At 56.1% G+C, this 27,909-nt stretch overlaps 1 protein-coding gene across 4 annotated transcripts in view; it reads right to left on the reverse strand.

The window, feature by feature from the left end:
* The window catches only part of SIL1 (SIL1 nucleotide exchange factor), an 85,811-nt gene extending 68,723 nt beyond the window's left edge, over nt 1-17,088 (reverse strand). The window contains exons 1-2 of one of the 4 annotated variants that reach the window (XM_082771318.1): nt 17,070-17,088; nt 14,308-14,427 (exon numbers count right to left, since the gene is read on the reverse strand). The gene's annotated coding sequence lies outside the window, so the exon portion shown is untranslated. Of the gene's footprint in view, nt 1-11,301; nt 11,442-14,307; nt 14,428-14,599; nt 14,619-15,215; nt 15,235-17,069 lie in introns of those variants that run through there. The other 3 variants (XM_082771319.1, XM_082771320.1, XM_082771321.1) reach the window with 3 other exon arrangements.
* Nucleotides 17,089-27,909: the final 10,821 nt, after the last annotated feature.

Below are 27,909 nucleotides of genomic sequence, written 5' to 3' on the forward strand. Positions count from 1 at the left end.
GCCCCAGCTATCCTTCCTCCCCTGGTGTCCATCAGGACGGCCCGTCACACCGCAGGCTTTGTCCTTCCTTCACGCAACCACCTTCTACTGCCACGCAACAGAAAACCTGCTGTAAGTGGAACTGCCACAATATCTGCTGCCAAATCCATCAGTTGTTTCTTCAGCCAGACCCCCAGGCAGGCCCCTAGGCTCATCCTCCATCTCCAGGCAGCAAGCTCGGGCTCAGAGCCCTGCAGCAGAGCTGACAACCCCAGCACCAACAGCTCCAAGGCTCACCAGCCCAGCGCCACTTCACCGCTGCCCGGAGGGGAGCAAGCCTGGTCCTGCCGGGCAGGACACGATGAGCATGGAGCCCACCTCCTGCCCTCTCCCCAAAATCAGAGCGAGCAGAAGAGGCTCAGCAGTGACACTGACACCTGCACAGCTGTGCCACAGCTCCCGGCCCACTGCAGGCAGGAACCGAGGATCCCAGGGGATCGCAGCTGCGCCCAAGGCCAGCTCCTGCCTGCAAAGAGCCTCTCCTCCCCCAAAAGGGCCTCAGGGACAGAGGGAATGGAGTCGTCTCCTTCCCCCTCTTCACTATCTTTTCTCCTCACTCCATTATGTTACTTCTTCCCTCTTCTTGTTTTTTTTTTCTTTAGCCAAAAACAAGAAGGAATTTGGAGAGGCAGGGCCCTGCACCACGCCAGCCAGCGGCGAGCAGTGAGAAAAAGCAGGGCAGGGGTACAGCTGGAGCGCTTCTGCGGCTCCAAAATGCCTGACCCCGGGTATTTCTGACCATGAATAAGTGTCATTGCTCGTTGAGTGGATGTGAGCCTCCTTCGATGTCCTCCTCCTTTCTGAAGAGGCAACGAACCAGCCCGGGGAAGGACCCGCAGGCCCCTTCCTAGGCTGCACAGCAGAAGAGCAGCTCTCCATGATCTGATGCCACCCAAACCAACCTGCAGCCAGAATCCCCATTTCTCTCTCAGGACGCTGCCAAACGCAGGGCTACAGCCTGACACCCAGGCTGCTGAGCTGGACACCCGTGGGCTCAGACTCCAGCAGGTCTGCGAGCCCCTCTGGCTAACGCCAGCCCCGACCTCCCGCTGGGACTGACCGAGACAAACAGTCCCCTGCAACTCATCCAGGAAGAAACAACTCATTTTTTACACAGGCGAGAGGTTGGTCTCTTTTAGCCAAAATAAGTGGGAAAACTGGGATAGCGAAAAATAGACATATCCCCAAAACTTTACCTGCGAGCCTGGAAACAAAAAGAGAAGAGAAGAAAAAGAAATTCAACAAAGCAGTGGCTGAAAGGAAGCGCGCACTCCATAAAAATAGAGCTCACGTGTACCGAGGAGGCTGGTAGCAAGTGACAGCACAGCCTCTTTAAAGCCTACAACCTCATGCCTGCCTGGAACATGACATCTGCACAACAATTAGCAGTTTGCCTGGGCCCCAGGTAGGCAGGAGGAGCTAACATGTGAAGCACGGGGGTTTGAAGCTCCTGGAGAGACGCCCGTGCAGGCTGGCATCTCGTTACGAGGCAGACGCACGCAGACGGCGCGAGAGGCCCCCGAACGGAGAGCTGCACTCACACAGCAGCTCGGGAAGCGACCCTGCGGGGTGTGAGGCAGCAGGAACGGCAACCGTGACCCCAGCTGCACGGGGAGCGCTGGCACTGGCGTGAGGATGTGGGTTTGGGGTCACAGCACCCACGGACGGCCGCAGCCACGTTCCCCTTGCGCGGAGCTGGGTGGTGTTTTTTTTTTTTCCAGTCCCTTTTTTGTCCAAGAAAGCCAGGTAATTGAGGGAGGGCAAAATGTCAGGCTCAAAGGAGCCTCAGCTCCCGGCAGCAAAGCGGCGATGCCCTCGTGCCGTGACCCTGCCGTGCCCCGTGGCCCCCACAAGCCCCTCGCACCGGCGGCTGCGGAAACCCCAGCACCCTGTTGGCAGAGACATTCCCCTGGTTTCGCTGGCTGCACATCAGTAAGTGCTGCGCAGCCCCGCGACTGCCGCTGCCGTCCTCGGAGGTGACAGTTCAAAGGAGCCGGGCCCGGGCCCATCTTTCATTAATGCCTGCTGCTGCCGGGAGCGCAGCACTCTTTCATGTCCTAACTCAAAGCGCGCACGGTGTCGCTCCGAGAAATCTCCCCGAAGCCTCATCTGAATTCCGAGCAGCCGCTCCGTCGGAGCACACAAACAGCCCGGCGAGCTCCCCAGCCCTCGCCCTGCTCTGTTTTATGGCCAGGAGGAAGCAATAACAATAAGCTAATCCCTGCTCTCGTCTAGGGATCAAGGGAGCGGCGTGGGAATTGTAAGCCCTGCAAAATTGCCTGAAAATGTACTCGTTGAGGCACGGTACCCACGCAGGCAGCCTTCGCTGAGATGGCCGGTGAGGACGAAAGCACCGACAGCACTCGGCGTGCCTACGAGCAGGAATTATTCATAAAGCTTCCCTTGCTGAGCACCAGGCAGCACTGGAGAGCCACCAGACAATGAAAGGCTTTGACGAACACACCCCAAGCAGGCTTTGGCTGGACTGGTGACCCCGAGACGCCCCAGCACTCACAGCCTCTTTGGTTCAAGCCAGTTTGACTGCCAGAACAGTTCAGAAAATTGTTCTACCCATCGCTGTGTGACCGGGGCTGTAGGCGTGCACACAGGACAGCGGGTGCTGCAGTCAGTGCCGAGGCAGAGGATCCCGCTGCAAACACCATGTCACGTCAGCAGGGCCGGCAAGGGCAGCGAGCAATCCTCTTTCTTTGAGCCACAGGGCTCCCAGAGCCACAGCGAGCGCTCACTTCTGGTGACTCGGCACTGAAGAGCAGAGCAGGATCACCTGGCAGTCTCCTGGCAGTGCCTCTGCTTCTGAGGAGCTGTGCAGCTGCGCTGGCAGGGGGAGGAAAGAGGAAGGTTGCAGCTGAAATTCAGCCTGTGGACGAGAGGAGATGACTGCGGACAAACAGGCAGAGGAGACCACAAGGCACGTCTTGCCAGCATCGTGCGTGTGTCAGGACACTCCTTTCCTCGGGGCTGCCGTGGCACAGCAGACCAACAGGAGCCGTGCCAACTTGACAAAGAAACCTGTGGTTTCTCACACAGCGCTCCTTGGAGCTACCAGCCACTACTCACAGCTGAGGCCGCTGTGCTGACCTACTCAGTCGCTCAACAATGGTGTAGATGAGGTCCTCAGGGCACAGCTGGAGGATCCAGCAGCCAGCAGCCCGTTCCCACAGACCCACAGCCTCCCAGGAGCCCGCAGCTGCCCCAAGGCAGCGAGCCTGGCACAGCAGCTACACCTCAAGCTCGGGGTAGCTCCCGCGGGCTGTCCAGGGGTGCTGGTGCCAAAGGAGAGGTCCCACGTGGTGCAGGAGGATGTGGGAGCCATCAGCAGGTAGGATTCATCACCCAAGGTGCCATCCCTTGGCAACTGGACAATTGCACGGACACGGCACTGTGGCTTCTGGCACTAAGCACGGGATTTCTGGGATCTGGAGATGGGAGCCACAAGGACACAGCTTGCCTGTATTAAAAGCCCGACGGCTCTCCTAAGGGAGAAAAAGTCTTTCTGGACATGCCTACCTGCAGACGGCCACCTGCAGCGTGTTTAACGTGGGGAACTCTGGAGGAAGCTGCCAGGTGAAGAGCAAGCTGCTGCATGAACCACGTGGAGCTGCCAAGCCTCCTCCTCTCCCTCTGCACGACCACTGCTGGGGCTGGTCCAAAACCTCCCTCATCACAGGGTGCCCCGGGCATCGCAGCACCGAGGCCTGGACTTCTTCTCACTCCCCCTGAAAACCTTCCCGAGGGAACCTGAAGCTGAGCCCCAGGTGCTCCATGAACTCGCTACAGCCCAGCCCGTTGCAGGCGCTCAGACGGGCTCAGCTGTTCACTTTGGTCCCGAAGCCAGGGCTGATCACCTGGTGTCCGCAGCAAACCTGCCCAGGGGGCTGTCTGCAAGGGCTGCCTTCGCTAGGACAGCGGAGATGCTACAAGGGTCTCAGTAAGGACCCAAAATCTGCTGCTTTTAGCTGGTACAAACAGCAGAGCCCCGCTGCCGGCAGCCCCCAGCCCTGCAGGGACAGCACGCAGCCGCGCTACAAGCCATCCTGTTGACATTGCTCAGAAAATTACTCCGAAAACATTTATTCTTCTTGCTTGCTCCTCGTCATTTACTCCTACCAGGACCGCGCTGTGGTGTGTTGAAAGCACTCCTACGCGAGGAAGGAGCAGTGGGAACACCTTCCCAGATCTGCTGCCTACGGAGAACCCACACAGCGAGGCAGCCACGCGTTTAGGTTTACACAAATAAATGCCAGCACAGGCTGCCCCGAGCCAGCAGGTCCTGCCCTGACCTTCAGCAGAAGGTCTGAGCTTGGTCTGACCGCGGCACAGAGAGAGATTTTGAGTCCCAAAGGCTAAAAATAAGCCAACAAATCAGGCACGTGGTCACTTGGGTAAGCAGCTTTCTCTCTCTGGTAGGGGAACTCGTGGCCCAGGCACTCGGCTGAGCCCCTGACTTGTGCAGATGATGGCAGGGCAGCCGAGAGGGGCTGGGGGCTGCGATGAGCCCCGTGCCACGCCGTGCCCCACGGAGGGATGGCTGCTGCTGGCACTCACCGGGTCATCCCACACGGTCCCACGAGTGAAGCCGAGCAGGGAGGATGAGGGCCAGCACAACAGAAACACAAAGAGCCTCCTCGCTGTTTCATTTCCCCTCCAAGCCCTCACCTTTCTCCCCGCTGCTGCTTTTTCCTCCCGTTGTGCTGTACCCACAGGTTTTGCCCTGTCTGCCCGACCACAGCACCCGGAGCCTGGCAGGGGCCAGGCTGCTCCTGGCGCTGCTGAAGGCAATGGGGGGAGCACGGGGAGAGCTTAGGATGCTGCTGCCCCTCTCCCTCTTTTGGGTATTCCCAGCAGAGGCATCAGCAGCACTGACAGCCCTAACCAGGCCTTCGGAGCATTATTCAAAGCCTAATTAGTTACTTAAATAAGACTGTTTACACAAACAACCGCGTGCCGTTTAACATCGAACATCACTTAGGCTATTAATTAATTTTACTTCCTAAAATCCCTTCGGAAACTTCAGCGTTTGTGGAAAATGCTGCTCTCCAGAGGGCGAGAGCGCAGCTTTCTGCTCCGGATGCCTGAAGCCTGAGCGGGTTTTGCCTGCAGCCCTGTGCCCTGCCTGCAGCTCGTTTGGGGCTCCCGCTCGGCCCTGGGTGCAGCACGCAGAGCCAGAGCCCTGGAGTTGGCACCTCTTGTCGAGGAACAAGGCTTTCATCCCATCCGAGGTTAAAAATCACCTCGTGCTCCCCAGGCACAGGAGCTGCTACCCTCTGAGGCTGAAGCAGGGACACGGGCGGCCAGCAGCAGGCAGCACGTGGTAGGCAATTTTTATTTTTCCGAAGGAAATTTAAAGTAGCAAAGAGCTCCGAAGTCTGCAAGCGCAGAGCTAACGGCACAGAGAGGAGAAGCCAGGAGAGAAGATAATTCCTCCCCTCTCCTGCACTTCATCATCTGCCACCTCTACTTTGGGGAATGGTTTTTCGCCTTTCTGCTTGTGAGATGCTTACAGACAGGTGCTGACACCACGCCTGGGATCAGGAGGCCCCGTTCTTCATTTGTCCTTGGGCACTGTTTCAGGCGTAATAAAAACCAGGGAAGGAGCAAGAGCACTGCCTGCACACCAAGCGCCACCGACTGCAAGGAGTCCACAACTTAAAAATACTTCCCTCCTCTAATCTCTTGTCAGAGAGAGCTATTTTAGGTGTTTCTTATAGCAATGCACGGGGAGAAAAAAAAAAAAAAGAGATGGAAATATGACAGTGCAGCATCCTTTTAATTATAGCTATCGCTGCCTCCAGCTGCCACAGCCCGTTCAGCTCCGCTTTCAGGACCTGCCTGGAGCAATCACTGGGACTCTGCGGGGGCACCTGTGGGGGCTCTTGGGGTGGACACAAGCCCGAGCCCGAGCCCGAGGCACCCAGGAAGGTGGCACAGATCCCCCTGGGGCTTGGCTCTGCTCCTGGACAGCCCTGATCACCCGTCTGGGCTGTGACCTCAGCGGGGCAGCCTGGCCGTGTGCCTCGTCAGCCTCCGGCACGCTGAGCTTTGATCCACTGAGTGACTCCAGGCTCAGAGCCCTCCTTCCCTCCTGCTGCCCAGCCTTGAAGGACGTCCAGCTCGAGTTCCCCAGCAGCTCAGCTTCCCACGGGCGGGCTGTGATGCTGCACAAGGAGCTGGTCCCCGTGATCCCACTGGGCTCCTCAAAGAGCTGCAGGGCGGCCGCGTGGGACCTGCCTGGGGAAGGAGAAGCCACGCCAGCGCCCGTCTCCCCCTTGTCAGCGCACAACAGGCTGCTTCGAGGCTTCCAAGAGCTGCTCAATCTTAAATCCTCGCCACACGGGGACAGATTGGGCAGCCTGCCCCTGCACGGCTCAGGAATCCCAGCAGAGGTGATGAGATAGAGCCGTGCTGAGCACCTCGCTGAAGGGCTGCGGGGCCCCTGTGGCTCCTCGGCACGGGGATGGCGTTACCTGTTAAATACCTGTTAGGCTGTGAGGAAAGAGGCACGTGCAGCACCCTTCTCTCTGCTCTGACAGGAGAGGGTCCTGAGCAGCCTCCTCTGTGCTCTGGCAGTGCCACAGCCTCGTCTCGCAGGTGGGGACACGGGAACTCCACGAGTTCCCGTGCAGGCAGAGTTATCACACGATGCACAAATTGTTCTCCAAAGCTTTCAGAGCAGCTGAAATCCTAAATAAATTCTACACAGGGCTGCCATTCGGAGCAAGGCTGTGTCAATGACAGCCTCCGCAGTGGCTTCCGGTGACCGCAGACGTCACACATCAAGGCACGTGTTGGCACAGACCCTGACCAGGCAGTGAGAAATCTCGGTGCCCCCAGAGCCCTGCCGGCAGGGCCACCCACACGTAGGGGGGGTTGCAGCAGCGGGGGCAGGCAGCACGATGTCTGCAAGGCAAGGACCCTGCCATTTATGCAGTAAATGCTGCGGATGTTTGTTCTGCTGTACGGGATGACACAATAATTACAGCGGCCTCCAGTTTGAGTCTGGACTTAAAGAGAAAAAAAGGCTCAAAGCAAACAGCACTTCTCCAAAATCCTCCCAATTGGCTTTTAGTGCCCAGACAAAATAGGGCCGGCTGATGGACGCTTCCCTCCTTGTCCTCCCTAATTCCTGATCCACAACAGCAGCCGGGCTCTGCAGGCAAGGTGCTTCAGGAGGCAGACCTGAGCTGCAGCCTCCCGCCTCACCCCCGTGCTCCCTGCGTGCTGTGACCACCCAGAGCCGTCCCGCCTGCCCTGCCACCTCCTGTCACCTGCAGGCCGGGAGCACGGAGCCAGCCCAAGGAATCCAGCGGGCTCGGAAGGGCCAGGAACATCCCAGAGGTGCTGGAGGAGCCGACACGGGTGGCTCGGGGATGCTCTCACCCAGACCTGCAGGCACGGACAGCCCTGCTGGTAAGCAAGCAGCCAGTCCCGTTCCAGAGGAGATTTACAGGGGGCTTTTTCTCTCGGAAGCGATAATAGCTGGACAGCAAGGATGAGACAAAATTAATGAACACGGTAATTACTCCCAAAGATGCAAATAGGAGCGATTCCTCACCCTGAGACATGCCTGGAAAACAAGATTAAAATGCTTAGGGGAGATATTCCGGAAACCAGAGGTAATAGAAGAGATAAAACGTATTTACAGCATCTCACAGGGGATGTGTACTTTTGAGGTAACGCTACTGGATACTAAATTCTGCCGAGGACAGTAATATTCCTCTCCTCGCTGCAGAGTTAAAAGGGTGCCCAGAAGCAAAGCAACCCAACAGAGTGTCCTTCGTGGCAGCCAGGAAGGCCGGCTGTGCCCTGCACGCCACAACGACAGGCACACAGAGCATCTCAAGCACGTGAGCACCATTAATAACCTCTGCAAACAGCACAACTTAGCAGCCAGCAAAAAGGAGGCTGGGACGGGAGGCGGCCCACAAGAGCACTCCTCTGCTGCTGCTGTGGAGCAGGCTCTGAGGGCACCTCCCCGCTGCCCGCAGAGCCAAGGCTGCCGGCTAACAGCCCGCCTGCAGTGCCCACCAGCAGAAACAATTTGCCATGTGTCAGCTCGGATCAACTCCGGCGAGCCCACTGCGCCCCCTGAAGCAGAAGGCTGCCAAACTCCAAAGGAAACTCCAAGAAACCTCGCTGGCCGGCGCCAGACCCAGGCGACGCGCAGAGCAGAGCGCTTCTCAGCCTTAACACACCTCGGGCCGGGGCAGCCACCAGCAGCAGCTGTTATTAGAAAGATTTGGGGCTTTAAGCTACTCCTCCAGGCTGCAGCTCCTCCCAGCCCAGAAGCTTCATGCTCCTCACCCCACGGCACACACCGTGCCCCAGGGAGCCCCCACGAAGGCTGCTGTTTGCAGACCAGCCCCGACAGCATCAGGGTTGCAGTGAGCGCTGCTCCTCTCCCAGCCAGCCTCTCCCCCTCCTTCACTTCAGCTTCCTTCCTCCCCCCTCACTCATCCTCAGCTCCTTCCCGTGTTTTCCTCCCTCCTGCCCTTTACCTGCTCTCCCTGCAGCCACAGCACGAGGCCCCAGGGACTGCACTGATGCCTTTCTGAGGGGGTAACCTCGCAATTACGAAGCCAAAACCTGGACCTGAAACCTTCCACACAAAAGCAGAGATTTCAGCTCTGCTCCCCTGTGAGCAGCACTGCCCTGGCTGCTCACAAAGGGTCAGCATCATCTCTGCTCCGGCCCTGTGGGGTTAAGGGAGCTGCTAATCAAGGCAGAGGGCAGGAGCAGGCACAGGGCTGGTTTGCTTTCGGGAGGCCCAGGCAATGTCAGCCCCACCAGGGCTGTGCTGGCAAAGCCCCCAGGGGTCCCCTGCCAGCACAGGACAAACCAGCTCCCTGAATAAAACATGCTTAAGGGGAAAAAAAAAAAGAAGAAAAAAAAAAAAGCTGTTTCACTAGAATAAACACAACTGAGATGGAAATAAGAAGCCGAGTAAATAAGACGAGAATATTTGAAAGAATCGAACTGCAAGTGCAGTCAGACGGACTGAATTAATGACACAACAACCAGGCCTGCAGCCCTTTGGGGTTCCCTCCCGAGCACTATCACAGCTCCCTGCACCCTGCCCTCCCCTCAGCCCAGGCCCTCACAGGCCCCATGTGCAGCTCTGGCCCTGTTTGGGGGATCAGCCCCACGGGTCTGCCCTTCACTGGCCCTGCCAGGACTCATCCCCCAGCTGCCCGTGTCCCAAAAGGCAGTGGGCTTTAAGTGGTGCCACTCACCTGAGACCGTCCGCAGCCAGGAAAAGCTCTCCTGCTGCAGAAATTGAACGCTGGTCCCCGAAAAGTTTGTCTGCAGGAGGCCTGAGGCTCCTGGATGGAAAGCTCCCTAATCCCCAAAGGGGGTTGGCTGGTATCAAAGTGAGGAGGAACAGGAGGAAGGCAGGAGATCTAAGGGAAGGATGAGAGATGCAGGAGACACTGCTGCCACTCACCAAAAAGCGGCTGCCTGCCCCAAAACCCTGCAACAGAGCCCGGACTGACACTGCACAGAGACAAAAGTCAGAAAAGGAAAAAAAAAAAAAAAACACAAAAAACAGCAAGCCTAAAGCAAAGAACGTGGGAAGCACAAGGCAGGCAGGCACAGGGCATTCCCCTTGGTACCAGCAGGAACCTCAGCAGCCATTTTTTCTCCTGAATTTATTGAAAGAGCATCTGGTGCCTCCTGACAAGGCATATTTAGACACCACTTCATCTGTACCAGGGTTTCTCGCCAGTCACAGGGACCGGCATCAGCTGCACAGCTCTCTCTTGCCAGCCTTACTCGGGCAGGACTGCTGCTTGCTACCAGCCACCCTCCTGCTGCTGGAGATGCTCCTGCGGGCAGGCGAGGCCTCAGGTAGAAACCCTCCCCACGGCTCCAACTCCCGTCTCCGAGCAGAGGACAGCAGGTCCTCCTCTGCAAAGTTTCCTCATTCCTGACTCGAGCAGATTTCAGCGAGAAATCAAACGGCTGAGGAGCTCCAGGGCGCCCGCGCTGACTTCCTCAGCAAATTCGCATTGTCTTCTTAGACAATGGGAAATTTTCTGAACAATGAAGAGAACAAAATCCACGCTAGCCACCGGAACGCCAGCCAGGACTCAGAGATGCTCCAGACAGCAATCTCGCTCTCTCCTAAAGCGATGCTCTGCAAAAACCCAAACAAAAGGACTCATTTACAGCACCACCAGCGAATTTCTCTCCCCCTGCAGAAGTTGTGGAGGTGCCACCCTTGCGAGTGCCGTTACGCTTTCCGACAGCCTCCCGCTGCTGCTGTGCAGCCTTCGCAAGCTTCCCTGCACACGTTTTGTACTTGATTGCTCCCCGCTCATCGGGAGCAAAGGAAAGGAGCGCCCTAAAACCATTTGCTTGTTCCTGATGTGGGTGCAACAATGCTGAGACACCGACCTCGCTCGTACCCAGCCGGCTGCTTCCCACCGAAGGAACGAGCGCCTCGCACCCGGCTCGTCAGCTGCTAACCCTGCCAAGGACGCTTCTCCAGCAGCCACCACGCATTAAGCAATAACTCTGCTTTTAAAACCTTTTAAGACCAGAGGTTCCGGCAGAATCTAATGCACTCGAGGCTCCCGCTGGAAGTTTTGCATAGTGCAACAGTTTATTCTGTGGGCAGGAGGAGATGAAGAAAATTAATTCCCTCTACAAAGGAAAAACTCCCACAGAAGGAGCTGCACCAAGGCTGCAGCTGCGAGCTGGCCACGTACGTTTTAGGGGTTACACATTTTCACTTTCAGTCTTGGAAAAGGAAACGGCGTGAATTTGGGCTGTATTGCCCACCATTTGTTATCGTCTACCTATTGATGCTTACTTGAAAGACACAATTTAATGAAGCCTGCAGTACTGCTCAGCCTGCCTTTGAAATATGCCCACATTAGTGGGTCATTACGGTACCTGAAACACGGCTTCAGGTCGGGTCCTTCAAACAGCATCCCAAAACATTCCCAGATTCAACAATCCTCTCGCAGAGAAATGGAGACACGGGGTTCAGCGAGGGCAAAGAGATGTTTGCAGATGAAAACTGCAATGAGATGTGGGGGCGATGAGGCAGAGAGGTGCCAGAGGGCTCCTCCAGACCTTGCCGGGAAGGTTCTCCACATAGCAGGCACCAGGGCAGCCTCCCCGAGCCCCCATGAGGCCAGCACGAGCTCATTCAGGGTTTGGTGTGTGCTGGCACAGGCAGACGAGCCCAGAAGGTGCCTGTGCTCTTTTGTGTGCAGGAGAGGTTCCCCAGCTCACCAGGGCGAGCTCCTGCCGGTGCCTTCTCGTCCTCAGCAGGCACACCGGGCCCGTTCCTTCCCCCGTCCAGGTTTCTGCTGCCTACGGGAGGTGAATCCACACAGCCTCTGTCCCAGGGGAGGACGCCCGGGGCAGGAACTCTGCTTCTCCGAGAACTCCTTGGCGGCCTGAAACTGGCGAGTGCTGGAAAACACCGGGAGGGAGTGGGAAGAGTGAGAGAGAGGAAGGCAACGCGAGCACCTGCCCTGTGCGCCCTTCGGAAACCCGGCCAGAGGACTCAGACCAGCAAGGAGAGGGAATCTCAACAGAAATGAAAGGGGTGCACGACAGCGCTCTCGTGGCACGCAGCATGAGAAACAGAGTGCTGATGGTTACGTGGAGCAGAAAAACAAAGGGAGCTTTGGTTTCTTGGGGTAAAAGCACAGGTGGGTTAACGAGTCAGCACCGGTCACAGCAGCACCGCCTGATGCTCGTGAAGCAAAGCAGCAAGTGAGTGCTGCAGGAGCCACACAGCTTGGGCTTGAGGAGAGCCCAGCTCTGTCTTCTCCTCAACAGCATTTGGGGTGATGCCAAGGGTTCTTTGACAAATTATTTACTCTGAGAAACCATTTTCCTTAAACGAGGGTAGCCCTCGTGCCCCCTAGGAGAGGCTGTGCCTGCAGCTCCTATCTCCACGGCGATACCGGGCAGAGACAAGCCCCAGCCTGAAGGCAAACTGCCCCAAACACGAGGGCAGCAGAGCCCCCACAGGCATCAACCCCAAGGAAAGGGGGGCTGCAGCTGCCCAGCATGTGATGCTCACTTTCCTGAGAAGCAGAGAGCATCAGCCCACAAGAAAGAGAAAAGGAAACCTTGCGAGGACACACCTGGATCCATTTTACAGGAAGATGATAAAAGATTCACAGCTGCTGCCCGTGCTGGGGATCAGCAGCCGCCAGCTGAATTCCTGGTGGCCCTGCTGAGCTACCAGCGTGCTGAATCTATTATTTAGAGGCAAAAAGTTCAGCCTGGCATATAATCATTGAAAGCTGTCAACTTCCAGCCTATCCTGGGCTTCCTCGGCGTGAAGGATCCTTCCCTGTGAACCACGGCCTCCTCACCAACTTCACATCACAAAATGAAAACGAGCAGCTGTGGCAAGGCGCAATCCATCATGCGTCAGGTACCTCCAGAGAGCTGCTCACCCTACAGCGCTCTTCTGTGTCCCTGAACGTGCTGGGCACGAGGGTTTCACCCTTCAAACCAGAGCGTTCGAGGACAGGACGGGCAGGGGGCTGCAGCCCAAGGAGCTGGGCGAGTGCCCGTTTTCTCCTTCTGCAGTTCAAGGTGAAACATTTCGTTTGCGCTCGTTTCCAACTCTGCCTCTCTCAAAAGCCGTGCCAGGTAATTAGAATCATTATAACTATTATTAGACCATAATATTATTATAGCATTTTTGCTACACTTGACATCTGTTGGCTGATAGATTTAACTGGTACATAAGAAATAATTGCACATGGATTTCTTGCAAATGAGCACCAACACGGAAGACATTAAAGCGTTCTGCGTCGAAAAAGTTAATTTCACGAAAGCCCGCTTGAAATAAAAATTCTAAAATTAACAGTTAAACCTTTAAAAACTCTCATTAAAGCCAACTATTTTGGTTCAAAATAGGCAGCTGTTTAAAAAAAAAAAAAAAGGACAAAAAATGTCTTTTCTGTAAGGGCCCGAAGATGTATACCTGGCTCGGTGTCTCTTTCAGACCAACATCTGCATCGTCCTGCCCCCGTGCCAGTGACCCCGAGGTTTCTGAACCACCCTCCCATCTCCCCGTGTCTCTGCAGCAGGCCTTTGAGTTGTTTGGCAGGGAGTCTGTGCAGACAGCCAGCGTAACCAGCACTCTTGCACCTGCTCACTGAAAATCCTCCCGACTTCCCTGCAAACCCACACCTGGGATAAAACACAGCTCCTTGCATCCACACAGCTCCTGCAATTTATCCACCAGCAAGACTCAGCTGTATCCGGAGCGGAACACAACCTCTCCGCTGACGTTTAGCTACAGCAGAGAGCCCCCGCTGCAAGAAATGAGGACAAATCCAACCGAAATCACAGGCGGGCTTTGGGGAGGCTGAATTTTCTTCCCTGGAATTGAAATTTGGTCAGGGTGCTGACACCAGCCATGGAGTTTGTTGCTCAGACACGAGAACTAGCAGGGCACAGATTCTCCCTTATGCTGGTGAGGAAGCACAGCCCGAGGCAGCAGCTGTGGCCAGGCACCTCGAGCTCCCGGCCGTGGGAGGTGGAAGGGATGAAAAGCAGAGGAGCCCTGAGCTCTCCTTGACTTCTGGGGGCCCAAGTTTCACCGCCCAGTTACACAGACGTGCAAAGAGAGATGTTAGAGTGGGCTGAAGCACACTTCGTAAGAGGACCAGCCTCTTCACCTTCAAGAAGCTGAAGACAGCAGCTCCGTGCTGACACAGCTCGGGGGCAGTTAGAGCTCTGTCTGGACAGTGCCATTTCCCCTAATCGAGGCTATTTCACCAGTTAAAGCCACTCCTCCTCCGCTCAGTTTGCACTGAGGTGACAAGCAGAGCTCTGCTGGAACGAGGCATCCTGCACTGCTCCCACAGGGAGACACCACTGAGGGATAAAAGAAATACCATAATTAATTACGCCAGAGCGAGTCCGTTTTAATCCAGAGTGGAGTAACCCCACAAGGAACGTCCTCAGGACTGCAGGAGAAGAAAGCTGAGGTTTTACTGCCTCGGTCACACACAGCCAAGCCGGACTCGCTGCAGATGGAGCTACGAGGGAAGTGCAGCAACCCGCTGGTTGCTGGACACAAACAGGGCACAATTCCCCCTCTGGAGAGCTGCCCATCGCACCTCCAGCCAGCACACGGGAGCTCGAGCAGGCTTTTCCCCGTATCCATCAGGCACTCCTTGGCAACACAGAGGAATCGAGACGAGGTGAGCTCGCCCTAACGAGGCGCAGTACTGGCTGCAGAAGGAACAGAAAGCAACTCACCCACGCGTGCACCCCAGGGGTAGCTTTCAATGATTCCCTGCTGCAAAGGGAGAAAACGTCACGTAGGGGCCCTCAGAGCTCTGTCCAGGTCTGCTTCTATTCATCCTTCCCATTCATGGCCTGCAGAATGAAAGAGAAAGTGCTTTTATACAACCTGAAAGGGTGCCCAGCAGTTAAGAGCTAGAAGCGCTCCGGAGGTCATGATCAGAATTGATAAACTGAAGGAAAATTCAAAAAAAAACTCCCGCAGATCAATAAAAAGAAAAGCAGTAAAAACAAGGCAGAGAACTACCTTTGGAGAAAGCCAAAGCAAAGATCAGATGCACAAATGCAGCACGGGGGAAAACCTCTCGAGGAGGTAATGCCGAAGAAAATCAGGGACTAGACTAAGAACGCGTGTCAGCGTTGCAGCACCACGGCTCCAGCAGCAACGAACTAAACACCGCGCTGGGCTGTAACAGCATAAAATTCACAGCTCTGTAAGACAAGACGGGGAATTGCAAACACAGCGAGGCCGGGGAGGGCAGAGCTGGAAGCCCACAGGAGGTGCTGGTCCCGCTCCTCCCAAAGGCACGAGCTGGAGGGGCTGCACCACGACAGGAGCAGGCAGCGGCGTAACACAGGAGGCACTGCAGGCACTGGGTGATGCCCACAGAGACCCACGCCAGGGGTCCTGCCACAGCCCTACAGGAACCTGCCTGCACCCCAACCCTAAGCCAGCTGCCATCAGTCTGGCCCTGAGCACCCCTCATCCAGGCCCGGGACAGGGGCAGGGGCACGGTGGCTTTTCCAGCCCCGTATTTTGTTTTAGCACCCTCCATCTGGCCACTCCTACACCACTAGAGCAGTGACATTTAGGAGCTAAATTAACAGCCTTCCCTTCCCCAAAATACAATGGAGTTGCTCACGCTGCTGAAAGGGCACCCACACAGCAACACAGCGTGAGCGCAGCCGTGCCCGCTCCGGTTCCTGGCTCTGGCACCTTTCAGAAACGAGGCTCTCCAGCTGCGCGTGCCACCAAGCCAACCCGTGCCACGCTGAAGGTTTCACAGCAACTCCAATTTTATTGATTTTTGTTTTCTGTTTTGGAACGGGAGCTTTACGAACGCGCTGCCTCACAAGCTGCAGCCCGAAGAAATCTGACAAAGCCTTTGTTAACACATGCCGTCTCCTTCCACATGGCTGTTTCCCAGAAGATCCCCGGTGTTGTGGCATTATTCATTTCAGGCGCTAAGAATATCTGTGTTAATAATAAATAATAACCAGCTTTATAGGGAGCTTATCAACAAAGCGCTCTGCAAATCTTAATTAAAGCTGATCCACCTACTCCGTGCGTGAAAGTTAAACATTATTTCTCAGAGGGGAAACCTGAGTGGTAACAGAGCTGAGGTGGGTTATGAAAGCCACAGAGGGAGTCGGTAGCAGAGAGGATTAGCGCGTGGAAGGGCTGACTATTATCCCTAAATTTATCGCAATAATCCGCTGCCTTGCAGTAGAGTTGATGTTCTCAGGATAGAGTTGATGTGCTTTCAATCACACCTGCCCAGCTTGACCACGTTGGTATTTAATTAGTCCTCCATTTCTTTGCAAGGTAAAAGCAGGGAGAGAAAAAGGGCTTGGGGGCAATGGGAAGTTTTTGCAGCCTTGTATTGCTCACGCTGAAGAAATTCTCCACAGTGAGGAAGGAGGTGGCAGTGGCAGGCCCAACACCAGCTGTCTCTGGGGCACGGGCAGAGTTTTGCAGGCTGAAGGGCTGAGCTGACACCTCAGCAGGCTTTGCCTGTTTCCAGCTTATTTCTTTACCAGGAACATATTTGTACCCCTGAAGATCTAGCAGACACGCAGCCGGACAGAAGGCAGACCCAGGGACCTGCAGGCACGGTCCTCGCCTCTGTGAGCGGCACTCCGACACCAAATTCAATGCCAGGAGTCTCTGGGTCAGCCTTCTGGATGCTTACACCACAAAACACCTTGGTGGCAGCTGAAAAACATCCGTGTGGGCCTGGCTGGTCATTTAAAGGCAGGGTTAGAGAAAAACAGCGAGGAAGAATGAAGTCCATCCCCTAGTAACAGCACCCCTAGAGCATGAACAGCTTCTGCGGGACGGCACGGAGCAGAACCACGCCTGGCACACAGGGGCACGTTGCCTGCTTCCTGACGCTTTGTGCCTCTAAACCGTGTCTGTGCTAGGCCAGTTCTGGCAGCAGAACACCCATAAATGAGCGGCCGCTAAGAACCGGCGCTGACAGAGCTTGCTAGCACAAACCCAGCCGTGGCACGAGGCCGCCTCAGCCACACGCCTGAGGGTCCCCCAGCAGTGTCTGTGAAGCCCCTGCTTCAGGCAGCGGCTGTGGTTTCAGTCAGACTGCACCACGAGGGCCACACGCAGCCTCATAACTATGTAAACTTCTATAAACCCCGGCTAAAAAACACAGCGCCGAGCCCAGGCCCTGAAGGAGCCCCGAGCTGCAGCCGAGCCCTGGGACCCTTCATGGCCACCTCAGCGGGGCTGCGAGGGGCCGGGGCACAGCCGAGCCTGGCTGCAGCGCACCGCACGGCCTTTAGTCTTTATTTTCCGCTAATTTCCACAACACCGGAGCCCAGGCGGCTGCCTGCGCTCCCCGGGCCCCAACCAGCTCCTTTATTGCACCTCAGGGCCTGGTGCACGCCCCGGCCCCGGCCGCCCGTGGCCGCCGGCCCCTCAGGGGCCCCCCGCGCGCGGCCCCGTGCGCGCCCCCGCGCCCGCCGCGCCCCCCACTCACCGCTCCGCACTGCGCCTGCGCCGCCCCGGCCCCGCCCCCGCCCGCCCGCGAGGGCGGGAGCGCGGCTGAGGGGAGGGGACGGCGCCATGTTGGGGGCGCGGAGCCCTCCTGAGGGCATGGAGCCCTCCTGAGGGGCACCCCCGAGGCGACCCGGGCACCATGGCCCGGCAGCCGGCCGGGCTGTTGATGCCGAAGCCCCAGGCTTGTTGTTTGTCCCCCAGTGTGAAGCACTCCCCGTCACTGCTGTCCCCCTCATGGCCATAGCCCGTCATAGCCCCCTGTCCCTTGGAGCTGCTGGGGCAGCTTGTCCGAAAATTGCCTAGCCAGCACAAGCGAGGGGAAGAGGCAAATAAAAGGCAAATAAAATGAGGCGTTTGTGCTTTGCAGACATCCCTGCCATGATGCTGCAGGGCAACACAGTGCTGCGCAAGGGGCCCTGTGCCCTTGGTGCTGTCAGGAGAGAGAAAAGGGCCAACGCTGCAGCTGGGGAAATTCCCCCGTTGGTGCCAGCTTCGTTGGCAGCCCTTTTGGTGCCACCTGACGCTGTCCCCACGCTGGGTGGGTGCAGGAGGAAGCTTTACCCAGGAATAACCACCAACATTGCCGCTAACACAGCTGTAAGCAACGCTGCGATGCTGTGGCAAGGACAGCGCTGAGCACCACGCTACAAGTGGGGCTTTGCCCTCCTTTTCTCTCAAACCTCCTGTGTTTTGTGCCTCCGGTGGTAGGTGATGGATCGCAGGAAAATCTCAGCCTTAATTCAGAGTAAATGACGTGTTTTCAATCTTTCCAGGTCGGGTATAAACACCTCAAAATCAGAATCAAAACCCACAGAGCCCCGCAGAAGCGCTTCACAGATTTATTGAGTTTTAATGGCACGGTTTTTCAGGCAGGCATGTGATATAGGGCAAGGCACCTGGAGCAGAAGCACTGCACGCTCCAGCCTTTTCCCCTCAGCTCGCCAGAGCAGCGCTGCCAGCAGCTTCTCCCATCTTGGCTGAAGCCCTCCTGTGGGCTCTGCAGCCAGGCAGGCGAGCTGGGTCCTGCTGTTCCCTTTTGTTCCTGCCACGTGGATCCATTCCAGTGGGAGCCCTGCAGCCGGGGATAACCACAGGGCTCTCGGAAGCTGTGGTTGTTGGTGACAGCCAGAGGAGGGCTGGGACATCTCTGTCCTGCTGCAATGATGGGTCTTGAACTTCTTCGGCTGCTGACCCTTTTCACGGTGACTGTCCGCCAGTGCAGCCCAAGAGTGCCCTGCTCCGTCCCTGGGCAGCGGAGAGCCTTGGCCGCAGGAGATAATTGCTCTGCTGCAGATGGGAGATAAAAAGTAACATTGAGGCAGCAGGTGCTGGAGGAACATCAGCAGGAGGCACAGAGCTCCTTTGCATAAGCTCTGCCTCTGCTCTGCCGTTTATTGGGGTTTTACTGGAAATCTTTTGGAGCATTGAGAAGAATACAGTCTGCCTCCTCCCCAAAGTACAGACCTGGCATAAAACCTGCATCCCAACACCCCCGAGCTTTCAGGGCAGGGGAGGCTGCAGTGACCGCTGCCCTGGGGGTGGCTGAGCTCGGCCGTGGGTCTGGCTCCTACGGGAGGAGCTGAAGCAGGACCGTGGAGCCCTGCTGCTGCCCCAGCACAGGAGCCAGCCCTCTGGGTCATCCCTACGGCCGCCTGCATACCCGTGGCCCGTTCTGGGGGCTTGGGAGCTGCAGAGAAAGGTGGGAGCCTGTGCCGTGCATCCCAGCGGGAGCAGGGTCGGCCGCCAGCCCCAGGCAGCCTGGAAAGTCTTGCTAAGATGCTCGTCCGGAGAGACGCGCTGCTGCATCCTCGGGCAATGCCAGCCTAATCCCCTCTTCTGAAACCGCTCGCACATCAAACAGATTAAAAAAAAAAATGCTCTGCATATATTATCTTTTGCATTTCGAGATCGGGTTCTTCAACAGTGCCCGTTTGATCTGATGGGAGGGAAGCTTTTTCTAAAGGTACTGAAGAAGATGGGTGTGCGAGAGTAATTCGGGGCTGGGAGTAATTTTTCATCAATGTACTTGAAGACAATCACAGCACTAGGAGGGAGGCCTAATTGTGGAGTTGTGTAATTAGTTTTTATGTCACTGCAATTATTCTGTTGGCTACATATAAAGAACATGGCAAAATGCAGCACTTAATTTTAAATCAGGACTTGATTCTCTTTTAGTAGGTAATTGATGTTGATCACATCACTTAGCAGCGACTATAAAATGCGCTATTTAGATTGTGAAAGGATGGAGAAAAGGACTGAGCAGATAGGTAATTGATGGATCATCGGGCTGCATTGGTGGGAGGCAGCATTAATCCCTCAGGCTTCAGCTGTCGCTGTTTCCAGCCACTTCTGGCCATCGTTAGTGGCCCAGAGCGTTAACGAACGCGGAGCCACCGATCCCTGCAGCCCTGAGCGTGGCACAGCGCGGTGAACAGCCGCTCTGCCTGCGGACGGTGGCATCGACCGGTGAATTTGCACTTCATGCAATTGATTCCTTGTGTCCAAACACCTCCTGCCAGGGGCAGGCGTTGCTCTCTGCTGCTCAGGTTGAGCGTGGGGCGGGCTGCGGGGCTGCTCTCCCTGCAGCCAGCATCCCGGCCGGGCTCCAGAGGGGAAAGCAGGAAAGCCAAGAGAGCAGAAGTGGGTTATTCCCGTGGAACAGCGCTGGCAGCTTCTCAGCCGGCAGCTTGACAAGTTTAACATTTCGCGCTTTGGGTGAGAAGTTCCCCACGAGTGACATGGTGGCAATCAAAGTGATGCTCCTGTCAGGGCTGCTCACAAGAACGGCTTTTTTTGGCACTGCCCTCGGAGGGGAGAGTACTGGGGGCAACTTCCAGCTCCTTTCCCGGGGACAGCCACGCTCCCTGCATCTCCACAGGTCCCACCGGTGTGAGCTGTGAGGAGAGATGCCAGAGCCCTGCATGAGTCCCTGTGCTTGGGACTTGGCTCCAGGGGATCAATGCAAAGAGAAGGCGAGTTGGTAAAGCTTTTCCTTGCCTTTGGCACTGGCCATAACGACCCGATTTCAAGCAGTATTTGCAGGCGGTTCCAATGCTTGGGCGAGGACAGGAGTGATGCTCCTGCACGGTGCCAAGCAGAGCCAGCGGGCACAGCGGGGCAGGAGGCGAGATGGCGTGGGGGCTGTGGGGATGGTGCTCAGGGACACGGGGTCATGACCAGAAATTCAGATTTTCTTCAGCAAAAACATGTGAGTTTGTGCCCAGAACCAGCATGTAGCCGCAACCACCCTCCTAGCGGTGTGTGGCTCCCTGATATTTCCAATGAACAACCCGGGAGGTTTTCCTACTGTTATCTTTATACTTTTTTTCCAAAACAGCCCCGAGGATGATAAGCAGCATCCCCGCACCCAGCGCTCCCCAGGAACGTGGTGCCCAGCGAGCACACAGAAGATCTGGGGTGGGATGAATGCTGTGCTGTGACTGCTGGGCGTTCGGGGCCGATTTCACGCTCAGCCTGCGTGCAGCTGGGTGCGGGGAGCGGTGTGGGGGCTTCCCAGCGCCACGGACAGCCATCGATTCGCTCCGGTCCCCGGGGCCCAGGCTGCAGAGGAGAGCCACACAGCGTGAAATGTGTTGTGCTCCCGGATAATGAGCAGACTCAACAGGCTGAAGGCGACTTCAGACGAGTTTCCAGGTGTCAGGTCTGGGCTCTGCATTCCGGGCTCGTACCGAACTAGAGGAATTTGTATTTGTGGCCAGATGGTCGCTGTTCCTACAGCGCGGGGAGAGAGTCCCAGCAGGGTTGTTGTCCGAAACATTCTTCCCCTCCAGCCTTTCCTCTCTTCCTTCCTCTCATCCTTTGCAGTAGCTACAAAAGAAGCTCTTTCACTGCTGTGCCTCCCAGAGCACTGGTGATAGCCACAGCCGGGCAGGTGCCACGCTGGGATGGTGAGACACGTCTTTACAGCTCACCAAGTGAGCTGTGACCCAGCCTGAGCCCGGTGCAGGCTGCTTTCTGCAGTGCAGATGCATCCGGAGACAACAGACCTGAACGCCAGGCCTGAGACTGGGCTGCCCCAATTCCTTTGGAGGTGCTTTCGGTGCTTCCTCTCACCCTTTTTGCGTGCTTTATCCCTTTTTTGTTCCCTCCCTGGGCACAGCGTTCCCCATGGCATCTCCTTCCTCCTCTCCTGTACCGCAGCTGAGGCCGATGCTGCCAAGTGGGGGCAGAGCTTCTGGAGGGGCTTTTTGGGGTCTGCATTGCCCCTCTCACTGCTGGGACCCAGGGCTTTCTGCAGGACCAGCTCTGCCGCCGCAGCGGCACCCTCCCCAAATTGCCAGCCCATCGGCCAGGCCCTGCTTGCATTTCAGTCTCCGTCAAAACAGAGTTATTGCAGTTACTGCCTGCAAAAACGGGCTTTAAATCATCCCCTATCACCAGCGCCTGGTGCTGGATGCTCTGAAGTGGCCCAGCACAGCCCCTGGGACTCCTTCTACACCGCAGCAGAAGCGAGTGACCCCGCTGCCTGCCCCCTGGGGGTATTTATTGCCTGGTGGGGTGATTTTTCCCCCTGTCAGATATTAGTTACACGCAGTTACCAGGCCCCACGCAGCGCTTCAGTGATGTTGTCTAACAGAACGCTGCCGGGGAAGCACATCAGCTGAGCCAGCCAGCGCCTGGGAGCCCACACAGAGCCAGCACGTGTACAAGGACCTCCCTGCAGCCTCTGAGGCAGCCCAGAAGGGCCGGGTTACGGTGACGTAGTTCCTAAATGTCTCCGTTTGGGATTTCACAGGTTCGGCTTCCTCTGGGCTGGGTGGTGCAGGGGGGATCCCAGCACCAAGTCACCCTTCGCTCTCGTGGCTGGGCTTCAGGGGAGGGTGGCTTGCTGGGAAGCAAAGAGCCCTGCAAAGCAGCAACAAGACCAAATTGCTTTTTTAGGGCCTCGGCTCCATACCCCGTAACGAGGAGGCTTTGGGGAAATGGCCAGGCACGTCCACGGAGCCGAGCAGACGATGGCAAAGCGAGGACCTGGCTGCCCGACCCGTCCCGCCTGCAGCCTGCCGGCAGCGCGGCGGGGGAAATGGAGATGTTATCGAGCAGCAGCACGCAGCAGTAATTGAAAGCCTTTTTGCTGCTGGAAACCCTCAAGGCTGCCAGTCTCGTCTGAGCGGCCACTTGCAGACACTTTTTCATTTCCTCTCTGCTTTTGCCTAAACTTTCCGTCGAGGGCACCGGTTCCTCGCCACGCAGCCTGAATGGCAATGACAGATATGTAAATACGGAGGCGTTTCCAGCCCCTCTGCTGGGCTGCTGTGGATAAATTTGCCATGCCCGTAGCCTCCTTTTCTCTGCTAGGAGCAGCAGGCTCTGCCTGAAGCTTGACAGGGCAAAGCTTTTGGGGAAGCTGCGTGCCAGAGGATGTGCAACGGCACTTTGGTTCTGCTGGAGGATGCTGACAGCCTCGTCTCTGGGTCACTGTGGGGACAAAGCAGTGGCCAAAGTGATGGGGCGAGCGAGGCTGCTCCCCTGCCTGCCCCAGTGCCTCCTCACTGCTCCCCCCTGCAAGCCCCCATGGGGAATTCGGTGCAGGAGGGGAAGGGTGAAAGCACCAGCTGAGAAGCTGAAAATGCGAAGTATGAAGAAAGGCTTTAATTTCCCCCAAATCTCTTAATCCATTAATCACAGTGAGAATTCCACACGGAAACCTCCCTCTCGTTTCATACTGTCTAAAGATTGTCAAGATAGTAATGACTGTTTTGCGGGGGAGGAGGAGGAGCGAGGTGGGACAGGCTGGAGCCGTGGGCTCGTCTCCAAGGAGAGGAGCTCAGCCCTCGGCAGCACCGAGCCAAGCACGTGGGTGAGCGGCGATGGGAGGCTCTGCCGGACCCTGCAGCGGGAGAGCTGCAGCAGAGCTGGGCAGATCTGCCCGCACACCTGAAATGGTTTTTAGGAGTTTTAAGCAAAGCCTCGGGAGTTCCCAGCTGTGTCCCTGCCCGCCCTGCTGTCACGCTGCTTCTCATTCCCTTCACGCTGTGGGAAATGAAGGTGGTGCACATTTTGGGGGATCTCCAGCTGTGTGAGGTGCTCACCAGCTGGGGAAGCTGGCCATCAGCAGCAACCACCACTCCCCGGTGCTGCACAACACGCAGTGCCTGTGTCCTATGATGGGGGCTAATTTTCTAACAGGTGGAGACCCTTTTATGCGCTATAAATGTAATTTGTAGTAAACGTATCATGAAAAGAGGATGGAGCAGGGAGGTGAGGTGCCTCAGCTCAGGCCTTCCACTCGCACTTCTCCCTTCAAGCACCACCCCAGGCTGACACGACACAGCCCCGGCCCCGCACCCTGGTCCAACTGGGGGGGCATTGCCACTGAGAGGGGCTGGGGACAGTTTGCAGTGCCCCATCCGCTGTCACAGATGCCCGCGCTGCTCGAGCAAGAAGGACACAGCCGGGTGAGGCTCAGCTGGGACGAGCCTGCAGAGGCACTGAGGCAGCTGGCACAGCTCTGAGGGAGGAGCTGCTCCCTCTGGCCTCCCCTTCTGGCCTCACAAGGAGCATTGTGGAGCAGGACAGGCAGTGCCCCCTGTGCCTGGTGGGGTTTGGGGCGAGCAGGAGCCCCTTGTGGCCCCCGTCCTGGCCAGGCCAACACTGACCCAGGCCTAGCACTGCCCTCAGGCTTAGCACGTTCCCCGTCAGCCCGGTGTGCTTGGCTTTACCCGCACCACCAGCTTCGATCCCGGAGCTGTGTCAGACCAGCCGAAGTTCCCTTCCTTGCCACGATGGTCACGCAGACCTCAGCCCGTCCTGTCTTCTGCTGGGGGAACATAATGTCTACAAATCAAGGTGCCTTCCTGAAGCTGCTACCTGCTTTCCTCCTGGGAGGAAGATAGGAGGAATTAGTATGCGGCGTCTTCCTCGAGAAATCAATGTGATCTCGACTCGCTGTGAAGTTCCCTGACTCTGTTAGACATGCTGCACTGGTAAAGACTAATCCTCAGAGGGGAAAGAGTGGAAGAAAAAGGAAGAAAAAGAAATTTCAGTGACTAGACAAGGCTGAAACGTTGCAGAGGGCTAAATCTTGCCAGTGCTGGGGCTGGCTTGGAAGTCCCAGAGCCGAGAGGGCTGCGGCGTGGAGGCAGTCCAGCTGTTTACCACACAGCTAAGAATCAGGCCTAATTGTTAATTCTAATTAAAGCTGTTGGAAAAAAAAAAAAAAAAAAAGTAATCAAGAGTTTCCTTTCAAAAAAGGCATTTCAGCTAAATTGAAAATTTTGGTTTTAAAAAAGGGGAGAAATGTTGAAAATTTTGAAGCGACCCATTTCAGCATTTTCGAGATGAAAAGCGATATATTTTTGTTGTGAAATGCATCATCAATTCAAATGTGGTTTATCTTACAGTCTGAAGAACAGAAATAGTTTTCAAACCAAAGCAAAATGGTATTTTTAGTTTTTCGCTTTAAAAAAGCCTATCTGGGGGTTTCTGTCCTAATTAAGAATGATTTTTCTCCCTTTTTATTTTATTTTTTTCATTTTTAAACAAATGGAATAATCTGTTTCTAGCTAGCTCTACTCCGAAATACTTGTTCCTTTCTCGGCATGCCCACCGTGCCCTAGGCAGGCACAGGAGCTCAGGAGGGACCCGCGATGCTTGCAGCGCCCTGCTCGAGGTGCCAGCCCTGCCACAATTCCCCTGGGACTCGATCCGGGCTTTACAGGAGCTCGCAGGATCAAAGCAGCCCAGGGGTTCTCCTCCACGGCGCGAGCAGATCTCATCCATTGCACCAAGGAGGTGGTTTAGGATCTGTCAGGTGCTGAGCAATGAGGAGGCTGCAGTTTGCAGCGTGTCTCCTGCATGGGAGCGCTGAGGGGAGAGAGGGAAGAGGTAAAATTGGGGCTGGATAGGAATCGGGAGAGGAAGGGGACAGCAGGGGAGGGGACTGAGCCAGGGAGCAGCTCAGGGGCAAGGAGCAGGGCATCTGCAGGGCTCTGCCCGAGACCAAAGGGAAAATGAGATGGCTCTGCAGCAGCTACATGGGGAGCGAGGGAAAACTGCACAGATGCCTGGAGCTGCCTGAGAGCTCTTCGAACAGTGACAGACCTGGGCACGCAGGCAGGCCTGAGGGGAGGGGACCCGCAGCGGGCCACATGCAGCCCTGGACTCAGGTCCATCTCTCACAAAGATGAACCCAAAGTGCCCGTGGGAGGCCGCAGGGCCCTTGGCCGGGGCCGGAGCTGCAGTTGGACCATGGCTGCCTCGTGCCGTGCTGTTGGTACAGGGAAGCGCTGGTGAGTGAAGCCTGGAGCGCCCATTGCCTGCAGGAGCACCGAGACTCACATGGACGCAGTGTGACACAGCCAGCGAACATCACAGCGGGACAACTCATCCCACTGGGTCCCCAGGAGGTCCCCAGGGTTGTAGGGTCAGTGTAGATAACATAGATTTTGTACTCACATTCTCACAACAAGGAGATCAGGGGCAGGAGCCAGCTGCTCCCTGAGGGAGATGGAGCGAAGATGACCGCGGCACAGGGACCGAACACAGCGGGCAGGGCCAGGCGCTGGGTACAGGGCCACCCGTGGGCCCACATAAAGCAGCAGGTCTTGTGCACCTAATTTGAAGTCATCCTCGGTTTTTAACAAGACCCACACATCCAGGAGGAACATTTTTTTTTCTCTTTTTGTTTTTAGTTGAAAGCCGCAAATTATCGAAAGCCTGGCCGCTGCTCTCCCCAGTCACTCTTGGGCAAACGAAAGGCAGTTCTAAAGGTTCTCAGTGTGCTTTTCAACTAAAACAATCCCGATGCCTTTTGCTCATGACTCACCCTTGTCTCCCTTTAGCCTTTAGTCTTAAACTGCTTCGCTGTTTGGTCTGATTAGCAGTGTCGACTCAGGGCAGAGGAGGCACTGGAAGAGCCTGAGGTATGGCAGGTCAGGATTACAGTGCTCTGCGTGCCATTAGCTGTCAGAGCCCTAACTAGCTGAAATCAGGGCAATTAGATTGCTCATGGATTACAGCAGCAGCCGCTGCAGCTATTCATTCCCCACGCTGTGCGCTTAAACCACAGCCTTGACATTAAAGTGGCGTGATTAAAAGCAAGTGTCGGAGGCTGAGATCTATGCAGGAGCTCTGCAGGCAGGGTTAAGTCCACAGCTTCTTCAGGGGCCTTCTGGGGTTGGACACCCCAGGGGCTGGGAAAGCTCTCCAGCCCCTCAGCAGAGCCAGCTCGGCTTTCAGGGCTGTGATGCCACCGTGTGGTTAGCGCCGGCACGGGGGATTGCAGGGTTCTCCCCGCAGAGTTTGATGGAAAGCATGGCTCTTGTTCAGACAGACAGAAAGCCCACAAGTACCTCTGCGTAACAAGTTAGGGTCCAAGAGAAAATCTGTCTCTGACAGAAAAGTCCCTGCTCGTGCTTTGAGAGAGGGAAAATGATTAATTCCATTAATATTTCTCCTTCTAGTTCAATTCTCTGGCTTAGAAAGCAATTTCTTTCAGGCTGAAGAATCTGATTTGGGTCTCTACTTGGGTGCTGAGGGCTAATTTTCTCTTTCAGCATGGAAGGACACAGTGCCACACTGAAGCAGTAAAGGTATTTTTCTTCCCTGATTGAAGCTGGAGAGTTCAGCGAGGTCAGCTTTGTTGTAAGCGTCCACACCAACACCGATGCTCAGATGCATGCTAAAGGGCGTGGAGAACCAGCACAGCAAACACAGGAACGGTGAAACTGGAACAATAAAGCCAAGCTCCTGCTGCACAGCTAACACCAGCAGTGAGCAGGTTAGCCAGCTCTCGGCTTGCCCCTTTCACTGCATGTCAGACACAGGAGGTAGGAAGAGTCAGTCAACTGCGTCCTGGTCTTTTTTCAGCCCAAGGACGTGGGGGCTGTTATGTGTGGGCTGCTCCTCTCCGACACAGCCTGCCTCGTCCCAGGTGGTGCTGGGCTCATTCTGCCCACAACAGCCACAGATCCCTGCTGGCACAGTTGCAGGTGCTGCGCGGTGGAGAGCATCGGGCACTTTCCCATTTAGGGCTGAAGCTGGTGACTCGTTAACTTTCTCCTTTCATCTCTCAAGTATCTCAGCAAGACGGCGGACACCGTGGAAAAACTCCTCTCCTCCACAGAGCTGCCCCACAGGCCAGCACAGCCCAGCGACGGAGGGACAGCCCTCGGTCTCATCACCAGCAAGGCATCTACGTGTGGTTTTCTTCTCATCAGGGGTTGCTCACAGAGCAAAGACACTGTGGGGAATGCTCAGAAGAGACCCCCCTAGCACAGCGATGTGCACCCCAACTGCTCACAAACCAGCCCAGGATGGCCAAACTGGACAGGGGCCGCAGAACAGTTGCTGAGTGAGGGGTGCCAGGAATGAAGGACAGCAGTTTCTTGGCTGTGCTCCGGGACAGAAGGGGCAGGCATATTGCCAGCGCTGATGAAAAGTTACAGCGATGGAGGGACAAGGAACAGCAAACACTGAGGGCACTTCCTGATTTTGGTTCTTGAAGTCCTGCTGCCCATGGCTGAGGTACAGGCGATGAGCTCTTCCAAAGCCCTGAGCCAGCTGCCTGAGCAGCAGCTCCAGTTTGGAAGCTGTATAATTCATTAGCGCAGCATGGGGCCCAAACTAATATGCCCTGCCTCTCATAGTTAGATGTTTTCAGCAGGACTGAGGAGATGCTTCAAAAGCTTTCCAAATGCCAAATATCAGAACTCAGCGGATCTCCATGCCAGGAACAGCCTCTTACTTCACAGCATAGATTTCCCTGTGTTCCTGCACAGCTTTCCTGGTAGTTATTGGGCACGGAGCATTGGTTGCTCTCATTCAGTGAGTGGGGGTCAAGTAAATATGTGCATGTT

The sequence above is a fragment of the Aythya marila genome, assembly GCF_965140915.1.
Source record: "Aythya marila genome assembly, chromosome: 14".
Taxonomy (NCBI): domain Eukaryota; kingdom Metazoa; phylum Chordata; class Aves; order Anseriformes; family Anatidae; genus Aythya; species Aythya marila.